Genomic DNA, 10,121 nt, shown 5'->3' with positions numbered 1-10,121 from the left:
AAATGTTGGCTTATGAAAAGATTTTTATTTTTTTTTTAAAGACCATGCAGATTTTTTTGGTATTAGGAAAACATAATGGCCTGTTTGGGGAACTTTAAAAGTTACTTTATTATAAAATATGAATCAAAACACAATAAAAAGAGTCATCTCTCAGAGACCATTTTGGAAGCCAGCAGTGTGCTTTCAGGAGTATGTAGTGTTGATATGTGTGGGGAGATCATGACTGGAAGATGAACTTATCCCTACTGAAGACTGCTGGAGATCTGTACAAAACTAACCTTTAATTAGATTTAAGTATGATATGTATTCACTTTGCTGACTTTGCCTTTTATTGATATATTTATAATGGGTTAAAAGTATAGGTAATATCTCAAATCACCTTAGGTAGGGCTTTATGGCTGCCTCAGGTCTCATTGTTAATATTCTTACAGCTATTTACCTCCCTCGGTAATGAACAGGCTAATGGGTCAGCAAATCTGACTGTGCACTGATCTCTGGGGAGGGTTTTCACTCAGTCTTCATCTGGAGCTCACTTTCACATGTGGCCTAAGTGATTTGAGTGGCTCTACACAGAACAGTTGTCAGATATGTAATAAGGTAATCAGAAAATGTTGTATGTGAATTAAACAAAAAAAATATGATTTTTTTTGTACTAATGCAGGTATTATGTACACTACCTTATCCCTCAGAACCACTCTGTGAAAGAAAAGAAACATGGTACTGTGGTGCTGATGGTTACAGGGTAGATTTGTAGCATAGTCCATCATCTGCAACTGGAACTAGATTTTAAAACTGCAGAGATTGTACCTGGGCTCAGCTACTGTTTGTCAAAACACATCCAGATTCCCAGAGGACTTCAGCGTTTTGGGTGCTAAGCTTGTGTAGAAATTCTGTTGTAAATGTCACAGTAGGAACAGATGGACAGCAAGCACTTTAGTAAATTTTACTTATACTTTCATGAACAGAAGAGTTTGACATTTTTTACCCTAATTATAGGTACTAAGCACTGAAACATTTGACCAGAGAGCTTTTGAAAACCTTGTCTTAAAATATTTCCTGTTCAGGAGTGATTAGCCAATACAGATTTCAATTTAAATTTTAATTAAAGCTTATTTGTTATGTACTGTATTAGCTTGCAACACTTTTTTTTAAAGAAAAGATGTTATCTTTATAAAATTGACTTATTTGGAAACTTAACATAAGCTTTCAAGCCCACAGAAAATATGGTGATGTGTTTCTGTTTAAAATATGTTTTAAAAAGTAATTCACTGTAAAATGTTTTTGCAGTACTACTTTAGAAATAATTTTGGATGTCTTTAGATAAGAACCTCTTAACCCCTGACTCTAAAATCTAGATATACGAAAAACTTACAGGAATACAGTTTCAGTGCTACTCAGTTTTGTAGCCATGCAGTTCTCACACGATCTGATTATCACTTTGAAAACATCTGTGTTGAATAGTGATAGGAAAAAGGCATTTCAGTGCTGTTGTATGAAACAGCCCTGGCCCTGCATATAAATGGACACCGGGTGTCTGTTGACGTCAACAGACATTGTGTGTAGGGGAGGTACTTGAAATATTACAGTTTTATCTGTGAGTGACTGTTGGGGTAGTTCCGCTGATCATAATGCCTCAAAAATTTAATTTTTGAGAAGCGCCTGTCCAGTCAGTCTGGAATTTATTGAGATAATGAGTGGGTTTCTCTCCATGTAGCACCATTCTTTGCGCTTTATGTCGATTGCACGGCTCTAATTAAATCCACGCAAGGGCTGTGCTTTATGCTGTTATTAAACAGCAGAGTGTTAAAATTGATTTAGCAGGCTTTAGAAGCAGTTACCCTGGAGTGGTGGCGTGGCCAGGAGTCGCCTGCTTCTGCAGAAATGCAACATGAATTCAGCCTTCTCCCTAGCAGTTCTGGAGAGATTAAAAAATAATCTCTGTGTGTTGTGTAACTCAGGTGTAGAGTGAGGCTTCCAATAAATCAGCTGATGATCAGCGAAAAGAAAATTAGGTTAAAAACTAACATAAAACACCTCCAAAATGTGGTTGATTTTTTTGATGGTGGTTAGAGGGAAATAGTGTGAGAAGTTGAGAGGATCTCTTGCAGTTAGTTAAGCCTGAACTGAAATCTTTCACTGTTCTGACAAATGGTAATGGTTTAAACACATCTCATGGTGCACTAGCATCTAATGCCCACTGCCCAGAGTGGTGGTCTCCTGGTCCCTCACTATGGGGAGGATTAAATAGAAAAACAAGGTAAAGGTACAGAGCTGTTGCCATATCTGAGTGTTTCTTTGTAGGACACCAAGTGAGCTGGGAGGTGAGGAGGGAATGAGCAAAGACACTGTGGGTCAAGCCGTCATTTCTGATTGTAAAATGAAACTATCTGGTCAGTTTGTTGTATTGGGTACTACTGTCAGCTTATATCTCTTCCCTCTGGTATCTTCCCTGTAAGAAGAAAAGAGTGTGTAGGGATAGCAGAAAGTAGAATGAGAAGATGCCTGAGGAGAGAGAATAGAAACCCTCTGAGTTTTTAATCGGGCATGTTTTCAAATGGCTTTGAATGTGGATTGGGCATAGTGACTTAAAATTTTGATACCTGTCTTACCTGTGGTGACTGGTGCTTGCTTTGTTTAATGTTGATCAACTAGTTTTCAGCAGAGAAAATAAAAAGCAGAATTGAAAGTGATCAGAGGGGAGAGAAAGATGTAGGGAGAGCTGGAGAGAAATGAATAGAAGAAGGAAAGATATGAAAAAATGGAAGGAAACTGGAGACAAAAATATTCAGAGAAAAGAGGAGAGTAGAAAATAGAGAGACAGCAATGAAAAAGAGAATCACAGCATCAAAAAAAATATATTTGAATGACTTTGAAGGCATAGGTATGTCTTTCTCTTGAAAGCATGGACATCTCCTGGTTGGCACACAAGATACATAACACTCAGTAGAGATTTTCCAGAGGAGAAGATGTAGCTGCTGTTCTTGTAAGAGACAGAAATGGAGAAAGGTTAACACCAAGAATACAGTAACTGAGGGTGGCCCTAGTTAATCAGAAGGTAGAAATGAGTACTGATGGAAATCTGCCTTTCCAGGGGAAATGTTGGAATGTCTGAGTTTGAGCCTTAGGAAGTTCAGCTCGGGGCTTCATCCAAAGCCCTTTCCAGTGGTTGAAAAGGTTCTTCATTAACACTGAAGGTCTGTCAGGAAAACAGTCCCTCCCTTTCTCTTCCTTACTTCTTCCTTACCAGTAATCCAGAAGCTTCTATTAGAAACGTGTAGTTCCTGACTTTTTAATTTTTCTCTGCAAAGATGTGAGATGTATTTTCGTGGCTGACTTGCAGATCCCTCTGCTTTGTGAGATACATTGCTGAACAAGGTGTATGTGAATCCACAAGACTATAAGTTTCAGGGCAAAAATACAAGGAAATAATCCTATTCTCTCTGAAGTTCTGTAGTTCACATGTGAGAATCTAAGCTCCTAAAGGTGGCTGGGGGGGAAAAGCTTCATTTTTACCTGAAGATAAAAAGGAAATATTCTCTTGTAGTTAAAATGATTACAGCTGAGTGTTGAAGAAAAACACCAAACATTTTGAAACTTGATAATATGCGAATCAGCAACACTGGGAGAAGTGTCTGCAAGATGATTTGAGTTTCAAGGATGTAAACATACTTCATTGCTCTGATTTAGTCACCCTTGGTCATTCAGGATGTAAGTGAGAACTGATCTCATTTAGGAAATCATTGAGAGGAGATGAGTCTGAGGACTTGATTCTATCTTATCTTGACACAGCACAGTTAATAAAGGCAGGCAATTATTATGTTTTCTGGGATGTACCCTCATCTGAGGCATTGTTAATAAACATTAAAGGGCTAGTTCACCAAAGATGTTTAAGCACCTAGCTCCCATTGATTTCAATAAAATGAGGCATCTAAGTGCCTTTAAAAATCTGACCTTAAGTGTCATCAGGAAAAAGTGAAGCAAAAGATAAGCAGGTTCTAAAAGAATAACAAGGCATGTGATTCTGGTGTGCTCCTGGTTATTATACTTTACCTGTGTGGGATGCCTGCACATTATAAACCAAACAAAAATGCAAAAGAACAACCTCTGCCTGTACTGCAAAAATTGCTATCACTTCTCCAGTCTTCTCTCTGACATCTTTTACAAAACATGCTGTATGGATTGAGATAAAAAGCAGGAAAACAACAAACCCAAAAATATCCCTCTGCTCCCTTCAGCCTCTCTGACACAGCCCCCCTCCCAGTGCCAGGCTTGCCCCTCCTTTTCCATTCCCCAGAGTACTTGGTGAGCTGGAGGGGTTTGTTCACCCAGCTCTGTGTGACAGGTAAACAGTTGGTCACAGCCCTAATTACAGATGCCTTTTTTTTTTTTTACTCAAACATATTCCTTCAGTTAGAGGAAAATACCTTGCTCTCCAGATTAGCCATATCTAGAAGTTACAGTAGGTATGACACAGTCCCAGTGTGATAAATAGATGGGGATAGGCAGTGGCATACAAATGTTCACTTTTTTTTTCTTTTTTGAGGAAAAATCCTGTGCTGGAAAAATATCATGTTGGTTTGTCACTATCTTTTCAGATTTGTTGCATTTTAAAACAAAACAGAAACTGAGAGGGAAGGGGGTTGCCTTGCTGTTTATGTTTCTTTCATGTTAAGCCAACTATGCTGCTTACCTACTTCATGATAAATACTGCTCACCTACTTCTCTTTGGATTAAGTAAATGAAAACAAACCCTCCATAGATAACAATAATTCCCAAAGGAAGAGATTTTCACATTTAAAGGCCAAACTAAAATTTAAAATGATTTTCCTAGATTTCCGACCTAGATTCCCTGTCTTATTCTCAGTGCATTTGTCCTTTTAAAGGAACCAATATGTTTGTATAACTGATGTGAAACAAGCTTGACTCCAAAAAGATTTAACTTAATATCTGGCTAAGCATTCAGAGGGTAGTCCATCTGTAGAATGTACATTAAGGACCCTGGCTGGAGCGCAGCTAGTCATGTATGATATCAGGCACACAAATGTGACGTGATGCCCATATACTCTTGAGCATAATTCAAAGTGCCATGAAGCTCTATGGGTAGAGAAGCTATAAACACAGTTGTCACAAATGAGAAAGTCTACAGGGTTATATTCAGACTGAAGAATGAAGAAGCATTAGAACCAGCCCTCACATCTTAATGAAATTGTTAATTAAGATATTGTGGGATTCATAGCTGAAGATAATATCTGTCCAGCAACCTTACAGCATGCTTTAATTAACCATTTCTTCCCTGGAATCAAAGGCAGACTCAAAAGTGGTACAGACAGCCCTCAGTAAATATACAAATACAATGAAAATCATGTTACTTTTTTTCCAGTGGATTTTTTTAATCTTTTTCTTTCTTTCTAAACAGACCAGCACAGAACATGTGATTATAGGAATAAGTACACGTTTAATCTACATAATCATCAGTCTTTCTTTATGTAAAAATGATTAGTAAATAGGGTTTTTAAGCAACTGTTTAGATTAGACATTGGCATCATAGATTAACTTATTTCTAAAACACTTGATTTTATCACTCTGCCTAATGATTTGTCTCATGATTTATTGGCTAATATGATGAATCATGTAAGATTTATTGTTTATCCTATAAATAGTGCAACAAATCATTAAACAGTGATAAAACCCAGCAGTTTCACAAGTCTACCTATGTTGCCTTCATGTACAATGTGCTTGTTTTGTACAATAATTTGATGGTTCTGTTTTCAGTTTTATGGTATCAGGTGAATAGGTATCTCTGTTTAAATTAAATGGTTTTACGAAATAATGGTGAAGTCATAATCTTATACTCCAGCTACATTTATTTTATACAGAAAAATAAAGCTTAATGCCTGATGGATAGTAAATCTGTAAATTTATTCACAATAATAAATGTAGTATTCTTTCTTAGAAACACCTTAAATATAATGGCAGTTTTTCATATTTTAGCATGTCGACTGTTTTTCTTGCTATGGTTTCATGTTGCAGTTGACAAAAATGTTGCTTCTATCCTGGTAATTTTAGAGATCTGAGCCCATCTCATTCAGCTCAGCTGAAAGGCTGGTGTGGGATATTGGTGAATTGATTATATGAAATTTGGCATTCAGATAATGGGAGCGACTTTTTTTTTTCTTAAGACATAATGGCTTCTCTTGTTGTAGACAAAGCTAAGTCTGCCTGTATACATTAGGGATGAAAGGACAGAAAATGGAACTAATATTCTTGAAAATTCCCCGAGGTCATCAGGGGGTTAGAATAGATGCGGTCATGATGATATTATATGCTGCAGTAGTAGATTTGCAGTATTTTAAATTGAATTATTTGGACTGTAGTGGTCAATCTTTATTGCTAACTGGGCCATTTACCTTCTTTTGATCTCAAGGTATTGCCACACCCTGTTCACCTGTTGCAGAATAGCTTGTTGTACATTCATTAGATCATTGTTTCATACAAAGCACCTCCTGCAATACCTGCTAATGTTAAGGACAGCTCATCAGCACTTTCAAAATCCAGTATACACTGGAAGCACCAGCCCTTTGTTGTTCATTCTCAGAAGTAAAGCTGAGCTGGTGGAGTACAGCTGTGCTGTCCCCACCCAAGAGCAGCAGATTTGCAGGGTGTATGTGGCACATATTACATTTGTTCACAGCCCATCAGCTCTGCACGAGCCCAGGGCTCATGACCTGTGAGCTGCACAGGGAAAGAGCACCTAAGAGCAGAGTGCTGCTGCTGATTGTCCCTGATACTCCCTTGCCCTGGATAAAAAGGGTCAATGGGAATGAGACATGGGCCACATATCCCACCCGGACAGCTGCATGGTGCCTGTGGCTGTAGTCGGGCACCTGTGTTACACAACACCTTTTTTTTTGATATGTCACAAGAATTTAGTTTGTGTGAGAGGGGACAAAATAGGATGAGCAAGAAAATTAAAGAAAGGATCAAAGAATAAACCTCTGACAGGTTTTGAATGAGCTCAGTTCTCCCCTGACCACCATTGTGTCAGTGGTGTTGGTTACTTGGTTTGCTTGTCGGGCACAATTGTAAATTCTAAGGGGTTTGGTTACTGATTACTTGTACTTTGCCATAGGTGCTGTCCAGCCTGGGCACTCAGACTCACCTCTTGTGCCAGGTGCTTGTTCAGCTACTTGTTCCAGCCTGTAAAAGAACCTGAACACAAATTGGCAGAATCTGTGCAGCAAGGCTCTGAAAATCATCTCCAGTGATCCAGAAAGCTTCATAGCAAGCAGAAGAAGTCCTGCTCCTTGTCACTGTGATTATGGAGACGCAGGAAGCAGGTATCCATGTATGGCACAGCCTAACGAAGTAAGTGTGCCTTGTTTGTTAACTAACTGAGCATGTCCCTTCAGTGCCCTGCTAATAATTCCTCCTCTCAGGTTTTTCAGAGGGAAACTGCCACAGTGCTTAAGATGCACCATGAATAATAAGGTGCTCTTTCTGTGCTTTGGACATCTATTTTACTTGTAGAAGAGCACTGAGCACAGCTCAGCAGCTTACCGGTCCTGGGCAGCTGTACAATTTTAAAAATGTGTGGCAATATTCCACGAGTCCTTTCTGTAATACTCTGACCTAGCTGTATTTGCTCTCTTTGTATGTTATTGGCAATGCACTTTATAAAAAAAAAAAAAAGAAGGAACAACAAATATGAGTCTTTGAAGGCTAGTAAGAAATAAAACTTCTATGGGTACTCCTAAGGGGAAACTGGCAGTGTTTGTGGGTCAAAATCTTGGAAAAGTGAAGTTAATTTAAAGGTAGGTGGTAGATGAGATGGCTACTTAGGATTGATATTTTGGTGTGTTGAATAATTAAATCCAGGAAGACGATCTTAGTGACAGAAGCCAGCAAAGAAAATGTGCTTCTCTGTGCTTGTGTTACTCCACGTGTGTATAAGTAGCACAAATTTTTCCTTTGGTATAGCAATCTTCCTTGGATGGGTGCACCCTGTGGTGCATCAGCAGAGAAAGTAAAGCTGTGGATCTTTTAAGTCTCCAGTGTAATCCCAGGCAGTGCTACAACTGATTTTATTCCAAGCAAGCCTTTTAGTCCTAAATGTGTTTCTAGAGAAATATTCTTGTCTTTCTTAGAGGAATCTCTCAGGAAAGTTTCCTGGAATTCCTTTAGATCTGGAGGTAGAACAATGGAAGAGGAGGAAAACAGAATGAAAATTCTGGATAAAAGGAAGAGGGCTTTAAAGGAATAAATGTTATCACTTAATGCAGAAGGAGGAAGATGGTTTATTATACTGGACCAAACAGCTAGAAAGACCTTACTTTATAAGTGCTGATGTAGGCTTATCTCAAACCAGGGTAAAGGTTATTGCATTAAAGGTTTCAAAGCTAGGAAATTCATGTTTCTAGAGTGGGAGCATAAATCTGAGACATTTTTAATCTCACTATGTAAATAAATCTCTTCAGAAAAATAAAATTGTACTGCTTTGATTCATTTGCCATAAACCCTTTTAATTTGATTTTGATTGATAGCTATATCCCCTGCATTAGAACTTTTTGAAAAATTTTTAAGATAAGCAATTACTCCCTCTGGGTAATGCAAAGTTTTCCAACTTGTGAGGATGTGTTACTCCTGTATAAAATATAATTTGCAAATATTTTTTATATTATAATTGCATTTTGCTTTTATCTTTCACAGCATTTGTTCATCTTTCATGCCATACTTTCAAACTCTGCAATGTGACTGACTGATGTGGTAAATGCAGTTAATTTTAATTCTGATTTTTAGGACTGAATTTGTCAATCAGTATTGTTCAATGGAGTAATTCAGTAACTGTCGCTAATTTCTTAGCTTTTTTTTTCCTCTTTCTTTCTCTTTCATTTAATAATTTAGAAGTGAAACTTCTCTAAGAGCTACCTGTCAATTTGGTGTTCACAAATTGAAGGATGAGTGGCTGTTGTTTGTATGCCACACGAACACAGCTCTGGTTCAGCAACAGTGATTGTCAGTAGACTTCCATCAAGTCTGTGCTTTTACCCACATTCAATAGGCAGCCAAGATGCCAAAAAAACAGAACAAGCTGCATCTTCAAGAAATAAAAGCACACGGGGAGCACGGGTAACCAGCAGTACAAGATCCAAACCAGACAGATCAAATTAATTCTGTGAAGAGGACTGGATTATATAAACACATTACATATGCCAGATATTGATGTAGGACATTATTCTCTCTTATTCACAGGAGATTCTGCTAGTGTCAATAAGAGGTTTACAGAAAGATGTAAAGTGTCATCATCAAGTAGTAACTAATGTTTTAGTTAGCACCATTATTATTTCATATGCAGCATTACCTGATGGGAAAAATCCATTAACTTTAAAACCACAGTTGTGTGCTCTGTATTTCTCCTTGTTTGTTGTCCTTTCAACTTCCCTATCAGCCTTTAACATCAATCAACAAACTCATCCTTTTCCAGGTGAGTAATGATCCCATGCTGACTGGTATATCTGTCTGGAGAACAAGGAGTGTAGCAGAGCTGATCCTGCAGCACCCCTGTTATCTAGGGCACAGACCTTGGATATTCGGGGGAAACATCCAGAGCAGGTACACTAAAATTATAACACAATTCACCTAAATTTTCCTAGGTTTTTTTTTTACTTTTATGTAATCCTGTCACTTATGTCCTAGTACAGGAACTCAGGATATCCAGTACCCACCTACTGTGTACCGAGGCCCTCCCCGGCTGCGTGTGCAGCAGCTCTGCATGTCAGGCCTGTGGTTCAAAACGATGATCCCTTTTCTCTGTGCAGCCAAAATTATGGACTTGCCATCTCAGTGAAGCTAATAAGAACTGACTGGCCTAAATTGGACTTGTATTCTTAGTGCATTTTTGGCAACGTCATTCCTGTCCCTCAGAAACAGCCCACATTCCGTTCCTTGTTACTCAACATCAGTGTCGGGATAGACGTGTCCCAAATGCAGCAGCTTCCCAAACATCCACACTGATGTGGTGATGAGCACTGCTGATAACATCAGCTGCCTGGAAAACATCTCTCCCCACAGCTCCCCTGCCCTGATCCCCCAGTAGGTGTCTGGATGCATCCTTGTTTCTTCTG

General features: G+C 38.5%; 2 long non-coding RNA genes across 2 annotated transcripts in view; both read left to right on the top strand.

Moving 5' to 3' along the window:
• LOC116793435 overlaps positions 1-9,537 on the top strand; it is an 18,003-nt gene extending 8,466 nt beyond the window's left edge. The window contains exons 2-3 of the long non-coding RNA XR_004359483.1: positions 7,130-7,365; positions 9,482-9,537. This is a non-coding gene — a long non-coding RNA (uncharacterized LOC116793435). The remainder of the gene's footprint in view (positions 1-7,129; positions 7,366-9,481) is intronic.
• LOC116793434 overlaps positions 9,535-10,121 on the top strand; it is a 33,308-nt gene continuing 32,721 nt past the window's right edge. The window contains exon 1 of the long non-coding RNA XR_004359482.1: positions 9,535-9,609. This is a non-coding gene — a long non-coding RNA (uncharacterized LOC116793434). The remainder of the gene's footprint in view (positions 9,610-10,121) is intronic.

This window comes from Chiroxiphia lanceolata, chromosome 13, assembly GCF_009829145.1.
Source record: "Chiroxiphia lanceolata isolate bChiLan1 chromosome 13, bChiLan1.pri, whole genome shotgun sequence".
Classification (NCBI taxonomy): domain Eukaryota; kingdom Metazoa; phylum Chordata; class Aves; order Passeriformes; family Pipridae; genus Chiroxiphia; species Chiroxiphia lanceolata.
Note: the sequence above shows the minus strand (reverse complement) of the source record. Positions and strands in the feature narration are given on the sequence as shown.